The sequence below is a fragment of the Anser cygnoides genome, chromosome 3, assembly GCF_040182565.1.
Source record: "Anser cygnoides isolate HZ-2024a breed goose chromosome 3, Taihu_goose_T2T_genome, whole genome shotgun sequence".
Lineage (NCBI taxonomy): Eukaryota > Metazoa > Chordata > Aves > Anseriformes > Anatidae > Anser > Anser cygnoides.
Genome location: NC_089875.1, coordinates 77,535,974 through 77,558,706, shown reverse-complemented (window position 1 = coordinate 77,558,706; position 22,733 = coordinate 77,535,974). Strand labels below are relative to the sequence as shown.

General features: G+C 37.4%; 1 long non-coding RNA gene across 1 annotated transcript in view; it reads right to left on the bottom strand.

Moving 5' to 3' along the window:
• Window positions 1-19,195: 19,195 nt before the first annotated feature.
• Window positions 19,196-22,733, bottom strand: part of LOC136790471 (uncharacterized) — a 46,249-nt gene continuing 42,711 nt past the window's right edge. Inside the window, exon 3 of the long non-coding RNA XR_010830439.1 lies at window positions 19,196-19,722. This is a non-coding gene — a long non-coding RNA (uncharacterized lncRNA). The remainder of the gene's footprint in view (window positions 19,723-22,733) is intronic.

Here is a 22,733-nt window from a genome sequence, read left to right as displayed (position 1 = left end):
TTTTGTGCATTGCTTAAAATCATGTAGCTCATTGGCTGCAATAAGCGGTTTGTTTAACAACTAATATACAGTTAATTGCCAAAATAATGTTTAAGATGTACCAGCTGTCTGTTCTGTTTCTGATTATGCCATTGCATTGTTCTTGACCTTGCATAACTGATATTGAGTTAGATGCTTACCTGACCATTAAATTGCATGACCCCTGACCAGTTAGTCAAAATCACTCATATCTCTTGCAGTTTTTTATCTGTTAAGCGGGTTTAATGTCCTACATTACTTCTTAATGTGACCCTACTAGACAGAAAGTAATGTTTTATTATTAGAAGCCTGATTTTAAATCCTCAGTATGTATACACATATACAGCATACATATATGAATGAATACTAATTCTCTCCCATAGAAAAATCTTCCCACAATTTAAAGGTCTTAAATAAATCTTTATCTAAAATACAGGACTTTGGAAAAAAAAAAAGATTGGAACTCTCTAGTCATAAAGCTAAAATAAATGCTTGATACAGAAATATCAGTTTGTTTTCTTCAAATATAAAAACTAGTGTGCATGGAATTGTGTTCAGTTTTAGAGCACAAAAGGAAAAAAAATAGGAAAAGACATTTTTCTTTAAGAGAAATACTTTAACCATTAAGAAGTATCAATATTTCTCTCTGAATACAAAATGTTATAAACAGCCTGTTCTCTTCTGCTAAATAATTTGACTCCAGTTTAGTGTAGAATTTTGGACTAGGTGGTAATTTAACCCATTTTAATGACTACCGTAATGGCAGACATTGGTAATATTCAGGTACTTCAAAGAACACGAATGAATTTTTCCTGTGCTCTTCTGTGAGCCTGTAGCTGTGCCATGATTGCCTTGCATCACCAGAAGAACAAACATTTATAAAAGCTGTTATACTACTGGCACTGGAATACGACAGAGCACGGTGTTGTGCCTCTACCTCCAAACCAGGCTTTAGTCACTGGACTCTGTAATATTTTTTCTCACACTTCCTTTACATACTTTTATGCCTACTCCTTCATGAATGAACTCTCATTTCATTCTAGAATCCTCATTCCTTGAATTTGTCATGCCATGTATCCATAAATACAAAATCCTTCTCATATACGTCTCTCTCTTATCTCCAGATGACCCAACTCAAAGCCTGGTAACCTAAAATCACCTGCCTGTTAACACCATATCTCTTCTTATCTTGCAACTTGATATTGGCTTTACTGTTGTGTCCTATTGACCACTGCATTCAGCTACACTAAGCTCTGACTCCTGTAAAAAAACTTGATGTAGGCTGCAATCATTAGAAAAAAAGCCTTTCCAGGCAATATTTCAACAAAGCAATGGTGACAGAAAGCTATCACTGATAGTTCCAGTGTTTCTTAGAAAAACTATTCATAATCATAGAATCATAGAATCACAGAATATCCCGAGTTGGAAGGGACCCATAAGGATCATCTAGTCCAACTCTTGGCACCGCACAGGTCTGCCCAAAGTTGAGACCATGTGACATAAGCTTTATATTGGCACATACAATTGGGTTATTAAAGCCTTGTTAACACATAATTTGCATTAAAATCTTAATCATGCTGTGCTTAGATAAAATACAGGTTGATTAACACTTAATGCTTCTGTTAGTCTTGCATGTCAACATCTGTGTATTTTTAGTTGCATTTTTCTGAATAAAGTTATTAGGTTATTAGTACCTTAACAATGAGTGAATCAAGGACTAATTCAGGACTTAAGCCACTACTATTGTATTTTATTGTACTGCAAATCATTGTGTCACATCATGTTTATTTATTATTTTATTATAACTGCATTGACTTAATTGTGCTAACTCAGCAACAGCCACATTTCATCCCTGACAACTGGTCAGATGAAAATGTCTCACTAAGAGACCAGGATGTACATAGGGTAAGCATGCCAATGTGACGTATGTAGGACTTTACCAGTGTGCCACTTTTTTGGCTTAAAACAAAATGACAAAAAGGTTCGAGACTTACTGTTTTTATTTCTTCTAAAAGGTCAAGAAAATTGATGTGTTTCACCTGGAAAAGACTGGAAAAATTACACTTCCTTTTCTTGGTAGTTTCAGGTATCAGCTATTTATTTCATTTACTGCAAAAAGAATCCCAAACCTTCCATTTATTTTCCCCAAAGAATGTACAAATATGCCAAGTCAGAATTTCTACTTATTTTTCCCATGCCAATAACTTTAATGTGATCCTTTCTGTTTAAGAGCACACATCCTATATTGGAGACCTGCAATTATATTTTTAATTCAAAATTTTAATTTTAATATATTTGTCAAGTGGATCTTCCCAAGTCAATGTAGCATATAAGACGTGACTCTTAGAAATGATAACTTGAGAAATACATGCTGTACCTAATTACAAAAACAGGGCTTGTACCCTTGTAACCCAAGAACGTTCCTTCTTTAGGCATGAAAGTAGGCTTTGATTTATGAGCTCTGGTCTTGCATCAGAGTGGATTGATAGCTATATCTGATAGTTAAAGGTTATCATCTGTAGCTTTTCACCCCTTCTGCCTGAGGTTACTACCCCTGTAACAGTAAAATTGTGAAGGATCAGGTTGTCAACCCTTTAGCTGGAGGAATTCATAGCTTGGAGTATTACAGTCAGTCGTCATTGAATTTGTCAGTTTAATACACCTGACTGTGAAAGGCAGCAGTTCAGAGCCCTTGTTACAATACCTGTTGGTTTAAACTGCCACCACTGAGGTAACTGCCAGTTTCCAGCACAGATAGAAACATTCCTGTCTGTGACAACAGAACCACTAAGATTATCAAAGCACCAAAGACACTTACGAAACTGTAGGAATGCAACTGCTGGGATTCAGCAGCAAGGCTGGACCAAAAGGTAAAGAAAATACTTAAGAGATTTGGGAATTAATGAAATCTTCTCGGGGTGTGATGTACTCACTTGTAGAATTTTTCATACAAGGCTACATATGAATTGCCAAAGTATTGTGTTAGAATGCTTCACTGTTTTAGATTCATTCACGCACTTCTGCATCTCTTTCCTCAGGATTCGGTAAATCGGTGTCAATCATTTGGATGCTGGTACCTGTCAGGTGCCACAACATCAAAATTATATACGGCAAAATCTTAAATCAGAAAGTCCAGCACTGTGGCATATGCCTTGTATGAGTATCTCACATGCCAGTGTTACAATAGTCTTATTTGTGCTTGATCTGAGCCTGGGGATTAAGAGGTAGGGAGAATTAGCATTGATGTGATCCTAGAAATACAGCTCTGGGGTGGTTTTATCCTGCTGGGCAGCTGAACTCTACCACAACCACTCTCTCACTACCACTCCTCAAAGGAAAAAGGGGAGAAAATATGATGAAAAGGACTCAAGGGTTGAGATAAGGACAGGGAGATCACTAAACAATTATCGTTACGGGCAAAAGAGACTCAGCGTAGAGAGTTTAATATAATTTATTGCCTATCATTAGTGGACTAGAACAGCGAGAAACTTAAAGCAAACTAAAAACACCTTCCTTCCCATCCATCCTCTTCTAACTTCTCCCTGAGTGGCACAGAGGAATGGGTGATGGGAGCTGCAGTCAGTCCATAACATTTCGGCTCCTTCAAGGTCACTCTCTGCCCCTGCTCCAACATGGCATCCCTCCTATGTGGGCTTCTTACAGGCAGCAGTTCTTCAAGAGCTGCTCCAGCATGGGTCTGTACCACAGGGTTCATCCATCCGTCAGGAGCAAACTGCTCCAGCACGGGTCCCCCACGGGCGGCAGCTCCCCCCACACCCGGCTCCTGCATGGGCTTCTCTCCCGGCCCGGGGCCTGCTCCTGCGGGGGCTCTCCATGGGCCGCAGCCTCCTCCAGGCCACATCCACCTGCTCCACCGGGGGCTCCTCCACGGGCTGCAGCGTGGAGATCTGCTCCGTGTGGGACCCATGGGCTGCAGGGGGACAGCCTGCTCCACCAGGGGCCTCTCCACAGGCCGCAGGGGAACTGCTGCTGCGTGTCTGGAGCACCTCCTGCCCTCCTTCTGCACTGACCTTGGGGTCTGCAGAGCTGGTTCTCTCACATTTTCTCACTCCTCTCTCTCAGCTTCTGTGGCACAGCATTTTTTTTTCCCTTCCTTAAACCTGCTCTCCCAGAGGCCCATCCAGCATCATTCACTGGCTCGGCTCTAGCCAGCAGCAGATCCCTTTTGTAGCTGGCTGGAGCTGGCTCTAATTTGTCATGGGCAGTTTCTAGGCTCTGCTCACAGAGGCCACCCCTGCTGGCCCCCTGCTACCAAACCCTTTCCACTTAAACCCAATATGAGGCTCATCTCAGACACAGTTTTAGTGGTTTATCTTCCGTTATCTCTACGTGAAGTGTTTGTGTAGATTTCTCTTGGAGGTATTTAAATGCAAAGCTAGAATATGCCTATATTTCCATGAAAGTGAAAAACCCCGCCAAAACCATTCAGTTGATCTTAGGTCTACACACTGTAAAAGTGATGGTAATTTAGGGCTGAGGGGTAAGAAGATAGGCAGATAGAACAGAGGCACAGGGCTGATTTAACTGAATCAATTTCTTCACCTAAGAAACACAAAGTCAAAACAGTTCCACCTATAAGATGAGCTCAGTTCAAAAAAGGGACATAGATAAAGGCTGAATTCAGCCCCAGGTTCTCTGTAGTCCCATTTTTCAATTCTGTCAAGTGCTCATGGCACTGATATGCCACAATTTTTTGTTGATGTGCATTAAAGCTCTGGCAGTGATAAATAAGCATGTGTTTTCCTGTTATTCTTGTATGACAGCTATGAGACATGCTAGCAGATATTGCAGGTAGTCCATTCTGGCTTCCTCACAATATGTCAGCATTTGTAGCAATCTTTGCAGAGACTCAGTCTTCTAGATGAGTATTGTGATGGAGCTAGATAATTTTGTAGCAGTGTGGAGCATCTGCACCATTTGACTCCAAACTTTGCTTGAGATCAGATCTTATATAAAAATTAACACTGTTCCAATTCTGTAGAAGAGTACACAATACAGAGTACTTTTACATGCCTTAAAGGACTTATTTCCGTTTTGATCACACAACATTTGTTAAACTTCATTACATACTTTAAGGATTTTCTGTTTGCATAAGCATTTAACTCAGTCTTTTCTGATAGCTCAGTTTGGATCTTTGATGGATGCCTCAAGTTTGTTTTTAGGGAATGTTTGTTACCTCGTGGAATTTTTCTTCTCCTCTCCTCTCCTCACCTCGCCTCACCTCACCTCGCCTCTCCTTGCCTCTCCTGTCCTATCCTTGTGAACTGATATCACTTCTTTACGTAACTTGGGTTACATTGTAAATACAGCCATTTCTCCATTGAAGTTTGCTACTAGCCTTAAGGTGTAAAAATCTTAAGTTTTTACAAGCATAAGTATTTGTAGGGTTTCTGTAGAAACAAGATTTTTTGGTTAGCCAAATGACAAAGAGAATGTGGGATCACACCCTTATCTGATATAAACTAGTGTTTGTTGTTGTTAAGCTTTTTTTTTTTTTTTTAAACAGATTTAATTATTCACAGTTTTAAGGAAGTGAGATTTTGACCAGTGGAATTTAAGGAAATCTGACTCAGAAAATGAACTCACTTTGTCCACTTAGTCAACAAACAAAAGGTTATTGTTCAGAGCTACAAATCATCGCATTGATTTCTTTAGGATGTCTTATTTTTCTGCCTCCAGAAACACAAGTGGCTTTTGGACAATTACATCTTGATTCTCAAGTTTATTTGAGATCCATTTTGAAATTAAAGTTGGCCTATTTTGCAAGGGAAGAGTAGAGGGCTAGAATATGTTTGAAGAGGCTTTTTCTACAGCAAAAGCCTACCAGCTGCAGCTGCTCTACAATTCTAGCTTTGCCTATCTGTATTTACCATCTCTTCTTGTAGCCAAACATTGTACAGCTCAGTGGTGGTTATCTTAGAGTTGGACAGTCAATGGCTGTTGTGGATTAACCCTGTCTGGCAGCTCAGCACCACACAGCCACTTACTAACTGGAAAAGTAAAACTGCGAGAACACACGGCTTTTGATAAAGACAGTTTACTAGGTAAAGGAAAAGCTGTGTGTGCACGCAAAGCAAAACAAGGCATTCATTCACTACTCCCCATCATCAGGCAGGTGTTCATCCACCTTCAGGAGAGCAGGGCTCACCATGGGTAACAATTTGTTGGGAAAACAAACACCATCACTCTCAACACTTCTCCCTCCTCCTTCTTTACTCCTGTTTTATTGCTGAGAATGACACCACATAGTTTGAGATATCCCTTTGGTCAGCCTGGGCCGGCTGTCTTGGCCGTGTCCCCTCCCAGCTTCTAGGGCACCCCCAGCCTCCTCACTGGAAGGTAAGCAGCAGGAGCAGGAAAGGCCTTGGCTCTGTGCGAGCACTGCTCTGCAACAACTAAAACATCAGTGTGTCATCACCATTATTTTCATGAAAAATCCAAAGCACAACATCATGCAAGCTTCTATAAAGAAAATTAACTCCATCACAGCCAAAAGCATGACAATAACATTAAGCAGAAGGTAATCGGGGGTAAGAGTGGTGAGGATGGAGTGATTTGGTGAGAAAGAAAGGGGAAGAAGAATAGGATAGAAGGAGAGCTTGTCATATAGCATACTTTCTTACTAATCCAGACAACTCTAACTTGGTTGGGGCATTCTTATGATATTCATGACTTGCTCCTTCCTTCAGAACTACCAGTGTGCAGGGCTGTTGGGCTCTCTGTCTCTTCCAATAATTTTCATTTTGCTATAAGCTCCAAGTTTAAAGGTAGATACATGTGATGTCTGGAAGTCAGGGCTTTTCAGATTGCTACATCTACAAATTCCCAGAGGGTGCTTTTAGAAGATCACTCATTTACTTTGTTTTCTTACTCCTTTTGGTCAAATAAATGTATTTCTAGGCTGGCTATTTTACACAAGGACTCTGTTTTAAAATAGCATAAATTATTGTCAATTTCTGTAGCCATTGACACTTCTGAAATAAAAGGATAGTATGCGTTGTGCATTTTGGACTGTACTTGCTTGACGTGACTTAGCATTTTTCAGGAACTGCTGTCACAAAAGTATAGGTTTGATATTTGTGTAATCCTTTAGTGAAAGAAAAATCATTCTTAGTATGATTTATGAGTGCATGTGTTTCAAAGTGATTACTTTAGGCAGTATATCTGTGTTTTCGCTTAAGTCTGCAGTAGAAATGCAGTAGAAATGCAAAAGACAACAAGAATGGACAGGAATTTCTATCTTATTTCCTTCAAAGCAAGGAAATACTTCATAATAAAAAATTATAGGTAGCTTTGGGAAAACAGATTTAGAAATCCGATAGAAAATTTCATCATTCATCATACGAGAGAACTACTTCTGTCTAGTGAAGTATTTTTCCTTCAAATCAGGACAGGCTTACTACATGTCATCTTAATTATGGGCAGGTAATGAGGTAATGATGTGAAAATGTACATTCCTGAACTAATATAGAAGAGCTATCATAAGCCAGCAAATGGAAACATACTTACATTAAAAAAAAAAAAAAAAAAAAAAACTGATTTGGTTTAGTTAGTTTATAGTGGTGGTGGTCTTGACATAATAGTATAGTGGTAAAGACATACTGAGGACTAGTGGAGTTAAATTAGAAGTGAAATTACCCATAACTCTTGAGACATCACTAGGCAATAAATAGTCCTTCGTGAGGGAGCTTAAGTCCACACACAGTCCTAATTATCATGTCTGAAGGTACTGTAGGAGTATAACCTCTCTAAATGCTTTTTAACCTAAGTTCTTTGGTTAGGTGGCATAAAATCTACCCACAGAAATTTATCATTCCAGCGTGTGGAAATGGCTGGTAATTCCTGGCAAACAAATATCCAAATAGCATCAAGCTGGTGGAGTGAACCCCTACCACTGTGTAAATGAGAATACTCAACTCATCTGCAAATAGATACAACTTATTTTCAGTGAGAGGTACATATTTATTTAGTTTTGTTCCCTCCCTAGACTGGAGATGAGCAATGCAGAAAGATGAATACAGCTTTTGTATAAGCTAATCAAGAGACCGGTCCTTGAGTCTCTCATTTAAATTGCATGAAAATGAGCGTGAAAGCACTGGAAAAAGAGAAGCCAGAAACCTTTAGCTGAAAATGAACCAAATTCACAAGCAAGATAAATTAAATGGTACATTTGTATTCCCAAATACAAAATAGTGAAATTGCCCATATTTGGTTAAGGTACTTATATTTGTATGATCCTGTTTTTTTCAATAGATGTAGGATAGGTTCAAACCTCTAAATGGCTAAAAAAGCTGAGATTGTGATTGCGTGAATTGAAAAAGGTGAGGGATACATTGAACCTTTCTCCTCATGATAGAATTGTGTGGATAGTGGTGGTACAACCTGCTTTTTCAGTTTCTCCTGTTGGAAAGAATTAACTGGAACAGTTAGTCCTGAGGAATTTGCTGAATCTGGAATTTCCAGCAGAGGGTTGTTTTGAGTATTTAAAAACTGAATTGTTTTTCATCCAAAAAATTCCTAGCCAGCAGGAATATATTGGCAGTGTGATAGATCAAGAGTAGGTCTGAATGGATAGTCACAGTCTTTGTGTCCAGTGGGGAATTCACAGTGTGAAAACAAAACAAAACAAAACAAAACAAAAACACCGCCCTCCTGTGCTGATCATCTCTATCATTGCTTGGTGCAGGTGATTTTAACAAGTGATTCAATCATTCTTTTTTGTTTGTTTGTTTTTTAACACTTTAGCTTAGACTAGTGACTTTCTCAGTGGCTATTTGACCAATATGACAGGTGAAAAATGTGTATGTCCTGCATCAAGCACTGTTGGCCTGACTAGTACAACTTTTTTGAGAATATTGCTGTCATGGCACTTTCCCATATGGATGCATAAGAAGACCACTAAATGGGTGGCAATACTATGTAAACATTGGTACTTGACCATTCTGTGACTAAATTAAGATTGTTTAAGACAAAGAGGAAATGTTTTATATTTTTATTTTCTTAGGAAAGAAGTTCCCAGACTGCTGTTTAAAAACTATGTGAAGTAGTACTACTACTAGTATGTGAACTCTGCTGAAATGTGGGGTGAGGTTCTTCACACAGTCAGCTGCCAATCCAAGTAACTGAATGCAGCCCAGATGGGCTCCTTGTTGCAGGTGGTTTGCTGGTAACTGCCAGGATTGGCATGAGAGAAGGCACTTGCTAAGGTGGCAAGGGATGGGAGTTGGCATTTTACACTGGGAGTACAAGTGACAGGAAGGTGAGGCTGTAAAACTGAAGTACTGCTTTGGCAGGCAGGAGAGAATGAAAGGATGACAACCGTGATGTTTGAGCCTGACACGAGACCAAGATGCAAGCTGTTGAGGTACTGTCAATGGTGGCAACCACTTGTTTTAACTGAAGGGAGAAAGCATGTTCTTTCAGAGTGTTTGTGAGTTTTTTTGATAGAGAAATTATCTTTCCACTTTGTAGTGGAAGTTACTACAATGGTTTGTATGTTGCAGCTTGAACTGTATTTTCCGTGATTTGCACAGTCCTAGACTCCTGTAATACATGTCTGCTCTTAGTGGAAGAGAAATTAATGAGTAACAAGATAAGTTGGTCAAAGGAGCAATGTTTCCAAATTGAAATATGTCAATTCAGTCAGAAAAAAAAATATCTTAGCTTCTGTATATTTGATCAATGCTGCTATAATTGTGTTCTGCAACTACATCAATATATTCTAGTCTGTCATAGAAATAAATAAGAAAAACTAAATAAACTATGAAATAGAAGACTGAAGTCTACTTTGTAAGTGTTTCTCTAGGGAACAGCTGGCAACATATAGTACATAGGATGGCTCATTAGGGAAAATCTCTTCCTCAGGTCTGGCAGGTGGAAAGCTGAAGAGCTATTTGCTTACAATAAAAATTTGCTTACAATAGCAGACAATATCGGGAACAATTAATCCAAAAATCAAGTTCTGATAGACTTGACAAAAAAAGAAGAAAAAAGACTGATTCTTTTGCTGTGCCTAATGCACATTTGAGACATGCTGCAAAACTTAATTCATTGTTCATGAAGTGCTTTGACATCATAATTTTTAAAAACTTCGAGAAGTATTAGTGGTTGGTTTTGCTCATAAAAATACATTATGGTTTACTACTACATAATCTTTTTCAGTGAAATGAAGTAACAGTAAATTTTTAGTGGTTTTTTTTTTATATATTATAATTACTCGTTATAATTATTTAGGATGTTCAGTACCTTAGCAAGAGTTGCTTTATAATTAGTTACCATTTGTACTGCCACAGATGATAAAATACCAGTGTAAGAGTCATATACTGAAGGAGAATGGGCTGAAAGTTGAATGAAACACTTATCATTCAATACACAAGAATGATCTGCAGAGTAGAAAAAATGCTGATATATTGTCTCGAGCATATTTGCATATTAAGTTACATTGTCCTTTTGTAAAGTCCTTTGACTTTACAACTCAGTAAGTTAAAGGATCAAAGAATGTATCCTTTCACTGGAATAAAGAATCTTATACTACTCTAAGACACTTTAGCATAAGCTTAGTTATTAACTCAGCAGAAGCTCTGATACTCTTGAATGTAAGCATAATCATGTGCAAATTTCTTTGGAACTAATGGTGGAATAGAGCAGCTCTTACCGGAAATAATGTCAAAGTGTAGCTCTGAATTTATTTGGTTTATTGTAGTCTTGAGATGTTCACAATTTGATTTAAACTCTTAAATCATTCTGTTTGTAAGTGCCATTGGATATATTTCACTTTACCTTACTTCTGTGTACAATCTTAAACTTCCTTCTAAATCTTATTTCTTGTTGCATTTGAGATGAAGTTACTGAAGAGAACATTAGACCTGGGAACTGTAATGTAAAAATCTAATATTCCTCTGGATGCTTATATTTTTGGACTTGGTGGTAAATGACATCGAGATACTTAAAGATCACAGTTTGGTCAGGCAGGTTTTTATTTTAAGTGCTTCTGTGAATTTGGTTTTCAGCTTCCAGAGCACAAATGTACATATATGTAGAAGTGCAATGTTCCTAGCTCTTGCAGTTCTTCCAAAATTTCCCATGAAAACTATTTCCTACCATTGGTCTTCATCCTGTTCACATTTTTTTATTTCTCTCCTGTCTGCTTCACTCCCCTCATATCTAGTCTAAACTAGGATCTAGGATTCCTCTGTAATGAAATGAAAATTATGAGCACCCTCAGAGCTCATTTCATATTATGTGCATAAAACATTAAGTTTAAAATGGGATTGTACCAACAACCAGCTTAGACACACAAAATCAGGATGGATATATCCCAGCCCTTTGTGAAATATTTTCACAATTTAATGGTGTTTATTACATTATGAACAGCTACTTCATGTTTTCATATGTAACAGTAAAATAGATTTCCATCAAGATAAACATGTTTTGGATATCTCATCTAAAACCATTATACAATGTTCCTTTATTTTGTGAAAACATTAACACTGTCAGTTACTTTGCAGAATGACTGATTTCACATTGCAATTTGAGAATATAGCTGTATCAAGTATCTAATATATATTATACTGTAATTAATAATTATAATTTTATAATTTTATTATATTTTTTATAATTATAATTTTTTATAATTATAATTTTATAATTATAAACTTTTATCAGGTGAATGTAAAGAATTCTTGATATTCCTTTTTTTCCCTATCAGTTGTAGATTAAAATAATCAATAGTATCATTGGGTTTGCCACCATCATATCGCATATCTTTGCTTAGAACAAACTATTGGAGAGGCATATTAAAATCCATGAAGAAATTTCATCTAGAATCAACCTTGTGAGTTCACCTATATCTTTGTACTTCAATCATATGATGAAACTGGCCCTTGTTCCCTTGCCCATTACATTAAATCTGCAAGAGTTTCACCTACTCATTTTCCTCAGTACACGCTTCTGTCACATAATTTCTCGTTACCTTTCCTTGGTCAGTTAAAATTTCTCAAACCTCTTGCACTCATAATGATTCCATTGCCCTAAAGAATTATGGGAAATGCCTGAAAACTGCTTAGAGTTTATGGCACGTGCAAATGGGGGAAAAACAAGAAAACATGCAAAGTGTGATGGATGGGGAAAAAAAACACACATGGAATACTTGTAGTGAGCGGTAACATTGCTTCATTGACGAGAAACTGGGAAACATGATCAGCAAATAACTGTGTTTGAGTTAATGTTTAAAAACTGTTGTAATAGCTGGTTACAGGCTCTTCAGGTGAGATAGGCAGAGAAGGAGAGGAAAAGGGAAAGCTCTGTATGTTATGGAATGCTTTGACTCCATGGAGCTGGGCGATGATGATGAAAGGGTTGAGTGTCTCTGATTAAGAGTCAAGGGAAAGGCCAGTAAGGCAGATATTAGGGTAGAAGTCTGTTATTGACCACCCAACTAGGATGAAGAGACATATTAAATACTCTATAAGCAACTATTAGAAGTGTCATGATCTTGTTCTCATGAGGGACTTCAACTTTCCAAATATCTGCTCTCCAGACAGGATACAATACAGCAGACAGGAAACAGTCTAGGAGGTTCTAGGAGTGTGTGGAACAAAACTTCCTGACACAGGTGGTGAGTGATCCAACTAGGGAAGGTACACCATTTCACCTGTTTGCAAACAGAGAAGGACTTGTGGGTGATGTGATGGTTAGAGGCTGTCTTGGGCACAGCAATCATGAAATTATAGAGAATTATATATTATAGAAAATATAGATAATTATATATATAATATATAATTCACCTTTGGTGAAGACCAAAAACTTTGGTGACCACACCTCAAATATTGTGTCCAGTTTTGAGTCCCTCACAAGAACGGTGTGAAGGATTGCTGGAGTGAGTGCAGAGAAGAGCAGTGAAGATGCTGAAAACAAGAATTATGAGGAGCAACTGAAGTAATTGGGGTGGTTTACTCTGAAGAAGAGGAGGCTTAGGGGAAACCATATTGCTTTCTACAATTAACTCAAAGAAGGTTGCAGCAAGGAGGGTTTTGGTCTCTTTTCCCAGATGACAACTGATAGGACATGAGGAAACCATCTCAAGTTGTATCAGGGGAGGTTAAAACAGCGTATTAGGAAGAACTTCTTCACAGAGAGGGCAGTCAAGCACTGGAACAGGCTGCCCTGGGAACTGGTGGAGGCTCTGTCCCTGGAGGTATTTAAGAGATATGTTGACATGGCACTAAAGGACATGGTTTAGTGATGGAACTTGGTAGGTCAGATTGATGGTTGGACTTGGTGATTCTGAAGGTTTTTTCCAAACTAGATGATTCTATGATCTCAAATGAACTTACAAGTAAGGTTTAATCATATTAACTTTGGCATTAATAGACCAGAGCTCATTCTTCCTGAAGGACATTTTTATTTCTATTAAAGAACCTGCCATTTGCATTACAGATTACAGATTACTCCCTGGAAAGAAGTGTCCCACTTATCTATGCTGAAGCCAACTCACTTCTCTACTAACAAAGTGGTTATTTTTGCAATTATATAGCAAACTTCAGAATAGATTTTGCCTTTAGGTATTGGATGGATCTTTTCCATTTTTTTCTTCCTTCTTGAGGATTATAGGAAATTATTTGCACCCATAATTGGTACAAATGTTGTATTTCATTTTGTTTGTTTGTTTCTAAATTTTTCATTCAAATTTTGTGTTTTCTCCCTCTTTTTGAAATTATTTTTGTCTGCATGATGACAACATATCTAACTCTAAAGCCATAAGATCTGAAGAGATCTTAAGGATTATTCTGTGCTTCTCTACTTTGGAACAACTTTGACAATGGATTTACCTAAGAAAGCGCCTCAGAAGGATGTGATGTTCCTTTTGAGTTGATACCAATAGTCTGAGTACCAGGCATGCTTCACAGTCACGAGGACTCAGATGTTCAGAGGAAAAAGGGTGTTGTCATGAATGGACATAATTGCTTTTGCTGACAACAAGCAAACCAACCAACTAACAATGGTAGTGGTATGTAAACTATGATTTTTATTTTTTACTTTTATCTTTGGGTTTTAGAAAGTGTTAAAGTTGTTTTGGTTACCGATAATAAATAAAAACTCATATTATTTGCTTACAACGGTGCAATGCCATACATTAGCTTCAATGGAATAGAGAAAAAGTGTTGCTCAGTAAGATTATAGCTTCCAAGTTCTAGTAAACTTTTTTTTTTCCAGTCCTTCATGCTAACCATATGCTAAAGCATCTCTGCACAACTAGCCATCTGTTAAGTCCTAAATCTTCTCTAGTGCTGTGCATGTGTATATATTTTTTCAAGAATATTTAAGTTTTTTGTTTCAGCTAGTATTTTACCCACACATATAAATGCATTATTCTTACCATGAAAACTCTTGCAGTATGCATACTGCAGATGGATACCTTTTAATACATCAGACACCATTCACGGGCAAATGTCCCATCAGATATGAGATAGAAAACAGAACATTATGTTATCCATTATATAATTCAAAACATAAACTCTTTTATTTTGTGTTACCTAAGATTAATTACTCATGATTAATAAATAGCTTTTCCTGTGTTTAACAGTGTTAGAACTAATTTAGTAAGGTTTACTTCTCTTGCTCATGTAATGCATAGAAAACTTGGAAACAAAACAAACAAAAGAAAAACACATCAAACTAAAAAATAAAAAAAACACGTCCTGAGCATTTGAAAAAGACCACTCTGTAATCTCACTCGTGCTATTTGTAAATATACTGTATTGCCTGTATTGAACTTCTTAAAGGTTTTGCAGTTGGTTGTACTATGAGGAAACTAGTTTATTGTTCTATTCTATTATTCTCTAGCTGGAGAGATGTAAAATTGTTGTTGATTTACAAAACATACATTTTTATGCTAACTCCAAATATAATTATCATTTGTAATTACTAAGAAAAATAATGACAATTATTCAATTCTGTATAAAATTACCAAGAAGTTATCGGCTTAATCACACTAGTATTTTATTACACTGTATCATAACAACACTATATTGTAAAATAGATTACTTTCTAAAACTACAACTAGTCAGCAAAGCACAGTAAATGTAAGAAACAAGGCTAATTTCAGTCAAGTGAGCTTTTGATGATAAAAAACACTACAGAAAGTGAAAATCTTCAATGATCTTGTTTTGGCAATAATAATGATCATTTGTTTCATTCAATGGACAAGTTAATGTCATAACTGGTAGCACGTTCTCACATAACATAAAGCGGGCATGATTTAAAAAAAAATAATAATAAAAATCTAGTGATCAGATCTCATAGAAACATCACAAATCTTCTAAGAGACCCTGATGTATAAAAGTGCTTAAGTATTTGCTTAATGTTATCCATGTGCTTAAAGGCTTTGCTTTTCTCTACTGGATTGAATCAGTTGTACTAGCATTTTAAAATGGCTTTTGAATCATTCTAATGTTTATAGAGACTTATTTTAGATGCTGGTATAAAGATGGCATTTACCATACTAACCAACTTCAACAATATGTTCCCTTTAATAGCCAAGAGGCAGAATCTGACTGTGGGTGGGAGAAGTCCTTATTGCCCATGTAGTGAACCAAAGCCAGACTGAGTGTCCTAATTCAGGCACATAAACTGGATACTCAGACCTCAGTGCTGTGCTGTGACTTATTCTTTGTCACCAGGACCTTTGTATTAAACTCTTATCTCTGAATTCTTTCAGCAAATACCAGACACTCCCAATTTGAGGACTAGGCCTGCATATGTGTATGGTGTTCAGGCTCATCAGTCACATGAGATGGCATCTTCCTCATGAGGTGGTGATACCTGGAAAAGCCCTGTCTTTGCAGAGGAATAGAACGGAGTTCTCACTTTTTCTACTTTCAGAAGAAAGTAGGTTTTATTTTACGGAATTTAAGATGACAGCATTCTTACCCCACACCTGTTCCACTGGCTGTTCAGCTGCGTTCCCCTGTCACATAAAGAAGCTTTTAAAATTTTTCAGTTGCTCTGATAGCTGTTTGGACATATGTTTACCACAAATGTAGTATATGAGTCTCTCATTTATGAATATCCAGAAACTTCAGCTAATGGATATATCACTTCTGATTTAGTGACACTTCTTACATGGAGCACATTTCATTTCTGCTTGCTACTCTGCTTTGAAGTACCATTTCATAGGAACCTTTTCTATATATACTTCTGATTCTGACAGCGTCTTTTTCTGTACTTACAAAATAAATATGAGTTCTCCCATTGATTACAAACCTCTGACAGTTCACTAGTACAGTCCTGATGGTAATCTGAGTGACAATAATTGCAAGATTTAGATAGTGAGATTATAGGCAAGATTCTTGGGAATGTCTAACTGGATTTTGACTCCTGCGTTCTGTAAAAGCCCCATACATTTCCTTTAGGGGAGAATTCACGTTACATTCAGTTCATAGTCTTCTGCTTTGGAAGCCAGAAGATGAGTTGTCCTATTGCATATAGGGGCAATTATTTCAGAATTTATTTATTTATTTATTTTTAAATTTCTTTTTACTGTTAGGCTTGCATGCGTACTGTAGGCATTCTACTCTCCTTTACATTTGTGGGATATTTTAGATCAAGTAGTAGGTAACATGTTTAAATTTCCAAGTCATTCTTACTGTTAGAAGAAGTAACAATCTGACAGTAAAAGATAACTACATTTACCTCCACATCTCTCCTCATATTGCTCCAGTTTTCTATCACATGTGTATACTGTGAATAACCTGACTCTTGCAGATGGTTAATGAAATGCAACAATGTAAGATGCTATTTATAGTTTATTCCAATAGCATTTACAGGGGTCAGTATTTTTGCAATTTTTAGTGAAATTGTTTAGCCTCTGCACCAATGTACAGCATAAGAAAGTTTGGCCCCAATAAAAGTAATTGTGAATGATGTAACTTTCTTAAATGCAGAAAGGTCTAGCAATCTCAGAAGTGGTTGCTAATAAAAGTGAAGAAAGACTAAGATTAAATAAGGACAGAGCATATTTATATAGTAAAATACTTAAACTTCTAAATTCTCCAAGTATCTCTTTCACTAGTGTTTTTTTTTGTTTGTTTGTTTGTTTTTTCCCTCACTAAAGACATAGTATGCTTTTCCCTCAGCCTGGAAATTACTACAGTTTGCATACACATCACTGACATTTCACTTAACTTACTGTTTCTGTGGTGTCCAAAGTTGGCCTTTAAGCTGAACCCATTTCAGTCTTGGTGAGAAATTTTTATATTTTACACAAATATCTTGCAGAGAAACCAAATGATAAATGTATTTTCAGCAAGACTTACGCTATGAAAATGCATGATAAAATGACTGCTAAGGACCTGTTGTGCAAGGTTATGTATGGGTGGTGCCTCTGACCTGCTACATTAAACCCAAGCTGAGTGTTTAATGAACAACTATTTTTGGAGTATCTTACCAAAATCAGATAAATGACCCATTTAGTTCCCCACAGTCCAATGACAGCTAACCGTATCTTTCGTGGTGTCACATACTAGATCCCTACAGTGAGCATCTGTATACTGAATCTGCTTGATGAAAAGTAAGACTCCCCTCTCAGCTGGTCAAAACATACTTTTCGTATACTCATTGCCAAGGAAGGGAACATAGTTTACATGCCATGTACATGCACACAGTATGAGTACACACCCATGACAGCTAAGTCTATTTAGAACAGTGGTTAGAGTATTTGGTCAGATACTCTCAAAGACTGGAAAGTCAGTTCCTCTCTCACCAAGACTGAGAATGTAGTAATGGTCTTACCCATTACTACGAGCGAGTTTCTTGGTTACCAAACGAGTAAACAAACAACCCTAATAAATTGCTATAAAAGAAAAAAAATGCTTTAACAGCTTTGTAAATGCTAACCTTGATTAATTAATTCATTGCCTGTTAAGCTAATGTCCAGTAAAGACAAGAACAAAGGGACAACAGCCACTTTTAACGGTATGAGAGTAAGTTGCTGTATTTTCACATTAGCCAAGATTCTTTTCTTTCAAGTGTTACCCTCAGCTTGTACCAGCTGAAGAAACAAAAAGATAAGCCTGAAGTGTGCTAGATGGCACAGCAGCTGAAAACCAAAAGAACAGGATCACTCTGCTATCTTCAGTGCATTATGCTTCTCTAGTGATAGAAAGGGAACACATGGATCTGTTCTTTGTCAGTTAGCTTCAGGTTTGTAGTTGCTTTATTTCCAAAGAGTGCAAAGAATTTAGACAAAGCTGATGAATCTGTCAACGGATCTGTAAACATTTGCATACTTCCATATAACAGATGGATACCATAATGATATTATTGTGGGAAGAAGAAAAGATCTGCATGGGGATTGCGGGACATAGTCAATGTCTTTTTATGACATGCAAGCAGCAATGCTGTTTATGTACTACTTTGTTGTAGACTCTTGATCTACTCAGTGGTTGTCCCCACTTCCTCCCTGAATGCTCTCCAGGGCCCACGGTCTTCCTCAACTATCTATTTCTTCTTCTCTGTTGAACTGTCATTCCTGTTTCTCTTCTGTGATTGTATCTTTAGTCTCCAAAGACAACTCTGGAGACTGGTTTCCACAGTGATTTTAACCTGGCTGAAAGCTGGTGTAGATTTTTAACTCTCCCCATCATGGCAAATGTTCTTAGAAGATTTTGCTATAGACTTCCCTTAAAAATAAGTGGACAGCCCCACCCCAATAAAAACCTTAACATGAGAGTACATCACAAAACAAAAGAAACAAACAAACAGAAAACAAAACAAAACAAAAAACACAAACAGCAAAAAACACTTTCAAGACAAAAGTACCAACAAGGAACACAAACTTTCTAAATGACTGTGTAGCATCTAGACTGTAATAATGCCGTGTATTGCAGGAGCGTAGGTGACACTGGCCGGAAGCTGATGATCATAGTGGCCAGTTGAGATAAATTTGCATTAGTGTATTAAAATGCATATCACAGAAGAAAGTACAATAACCTCCTTATTTCTTAAATATTTCTTAAATGTCAGAAATGTCAATTTAAACAGAAGAGGCTAGAAAGGTAAACCCACATGTAAAATCAACTACCTCTGATACCTTATTTATTATACAAATGTATAGTAATGTAGGTGTGTATTAAACATAAATGAACAAGGGCTGAAGTCAAGCACAGTGAACATCCTGCAGGCTGCTGCTTAGCAGGCCAGAACAGAATCAATAGCAAAGCTGCAGAAAGCCCAGTGACTTATTTTCAAACAGTGACCTAACCAATTGCAACCTAGAAGAGGAAGAATTGGTTTAGAGGAACTGGAAATTGGTTTATCTCAGCTGATAATCTGTTTCCAATGTCTTGGAAGAAATTAGACTTCACCACTTCATGTGTATCTGTGTGAAACTTTTTTTCTTCACAACAGGTGAAAGAAGTAGTGTCTTAATCCAAGGGTTTCCTGAGACACTATAATTTTTAACTTACCTACTGTGATTGCAGATTCTCAGGTGGCCTGTTGACTTTTTATTTGGTCCAGTACTGCAAATTAAGTGCAGCACTGTGGGTTTCCAGACACTGTACTTCTAACCAGTGTAGCTGCTGGCTGATAAGGACCCTCCTTTCCAAGAATCAAGGTGATCTGGATGACCCCGTTACCTGTCAGTCCTTGTCTGTTGGTATGACACAAAGGACAGAGGCATCTCTAAAAGTGAAAAAGATTTGATTGGTGAATTTGATTGGATGAACTTCTGAAATATTTTCCAATTTTATATTTCCTATGATTATGTGACTTTATGTTATCAGATAGTATGTCTAAACGGTCTATGGCATGATGCGATGGAAAAAAACAGTAGTGAGATAATTCTGAAGACTATGGCTAGACTTCTGACATTATGGTTGCCACTGTGTTGAAAAAATAAACTTAATTTGTCTCCAAATAAACAGAAAAAGATGAATCCATGTGCACAAAATTGACAAGATATTGGCATCTTCCTGATTGTATTGTTACTACTGAAACTTAATTTTAGCACAGGCCTACTTGATGCTTTGCTATTCTGCAGACCTCCAAATATGAAAATATTTATCTCAGTGCAACCTTGCAATTTTCTTGTATCTTTCCACTGATTTCCACTGGTTTGAACTTCATTGGCCTCTCTTGAAATCAATAAAAGAAAACCTTTATAATTAATGACTTCTATTATACATCCCAGATGTTTTGCTATTTGCAACTTTGTTGGTCAAAAAAACCCTACCCCAGTTACGATTTCTTTGTTTAAGACCAGCTAACATAATGACCATTCCAAGTCTGAACTAAGGCAAGACATCTGTCACTTCCACATACTTTCTTTATATCAATCAAGTGTTCAAGAGCAGGCAAATGTATATGTATTATTCTTCTAGTTCAATCTCAGAAAAGTAACTTAATTCTCTATCCCTAAGCCTGCTTCTATTCAGATACACCTGAAACTTCATCTGTGTCACTGCAAATTCTTATTCACTGATGAATTCGTCACCTTGGTGGCAATACTAGCTCTTCTCCAGCTATCCTTGAGTAGCCCTTTGTGATCATGATGATTAATAAGTCTCTTCGATAGATGCTAGGAGATTTTTAGCACAGATACTGTAATACATATTTTAATGATGGATATGTCCAAAGCCAGTTGCACAGTAATGATATGTTTTGAAGCCCTATTTTGAGATCATTATCCTTCTGATCTTTGAAGGTCTGATTATAAAGAACTCTTATTTCCAGGGTAAATAGGTGCTAAATTATTCCCAGCTTCCCAAAGACTCATGGCATCCACTCCATGTAATTCAGGATGAATGAACAAGAGACTTAATAGTTATTACAGATGTTTTGCTCATAGAATTGCAAGCAAGTAGCAGAAAAGTGGGGATAATTTTCCAGAGAGAAGAGCACCAGATAACAAAGATTAAGTAAGAGAACGGAGGTGCTTTCTTTTTGGGGAGTTGAGGCTGGAACGTTTGGAGATATGCTTGAGATGGAGGTAGAACTGTTGACATAAGATGTGCTGTGTCTTAGAGCAATCAGTGTTGGAACATACAAATTCTGGCTAATGTAGGGGCTGAATTTATCTATGCTTAACCTGGCCTTTTTCAGGTTATGCTGGATGGAGTTCAACACCTTGCATACAGGGTGATGGATGGTGCACACTTAGCAAAAAAGAAAAATATATTAGTTTTGGAATAAAAATGTTGTGCACTGCTGCAATACATTAGGGAAATTAATGTATCTCCAACAAAATAAAGACCCTTCACTTCAGAATGTCAAATAAATAAACCACATGATGTTGCACCACAAATTTCCATTGCTTATATACAAAGAGAAGATCTCCAAGACATATGAATCTCTCCAAAACAACATGCTCATTGGCTTTCTTCTTTATGATTTATTTATTTGATAGCCTACAGATGATCACAGAATCATAGAATCATTTAGGCTGGAAAAGACCTCTAAGATCATCAAGTTCAATTGTTAACCTAGCACTGCTAAATCTACCACTAAACAGTGTTCCAAAGCACTGCACCTGTACATCTTTCAAATACCTCTAGGGGTGGAGACTCAACTACTTTCCTGGGCAACTTGTTCCAATGCTTCATTACACTTTTAGAAGCATTTTTATTGTCTTTTACTGCACAAGCCAAATTGAGTTCTAGTTGGGTTTTAGACCTTCTAATTTTCTCTCTGCATAGCCTCATGACATCTTTGTAGTCCTCCTGAGTGGCTTGCTCCTTCTTCCAAAGTTCATAAACTCTTTTATTTTCCTGAGTTCCAACCAAAGATCTCTGTTCAGCCAGGATGGTTTTATTTGTTTTTGGCTCATCTTTCAGCACATGGGGATGGCCTTCTCCCCTGCCTTTAAGATTTCCTTCTTGAAGAGCATTCAGACTTCCTAGACTCCTTCGCCCTGTCAACCAGCATCCTGAAAAGGCCAAAGTCTGCCCTCCGGAAATCCAAAGCTGCAGTTCTGCTAACGCCATTCCTTACTTTTCCAAGAATCAAACCCTACTATTTTGTGATTGCTATGCTCAAGACAGTCTCCAGCCTTCACTTGTACTTTGTGGGTACAAATCCTTCTCTGTTTGCAAGCAAAAGGTCCAGAGGGGTGCGTTCCCTTGTTGTATTTCCTCACCACCTGTGTCACCATCCACACACTCCAGGAACCTCTTAGACTGTTTCCTCTCTGCTGTATTGTATCGAGCAGATATCTGGTGAGGTGAAGTCCTCGATGAGAACAAGGGCTAGTGATTGTGAGACCCCTCCCAGCTGTTTATAGAGTATTTAATATGCCTCCTCATCCTGGTTGGGCAGTCTATAACAAAATCCCACCATGACATCTGCCCTGTTGGCTTTCCCCCTGATTCTTACCCATATACTCTCAACCCTATCTTTGCCATCACTAAGCTCAAAACAATCAACATACAAGGCTACCCCACCACCTTTCCTTCCTATACTATCCCTTCTGAAGAGTTTATAGCCATCTGTTGCAGCAGTCCAATTATATTGATATTCGTAAATATATTTGTATTCTGTATTAGGTTACTTGGATTTTTTTCACAGCGGGAGACAACATTGAGGTTGCCTCCAATCAAATTGTTGATATGCTTAAGCTTTCCTAAAACAGGGGTGGTATATTTGCTTCCCCTTTCATGCTGTTGTAACTGCTTACACAGTATGTGAATTGACAGTTC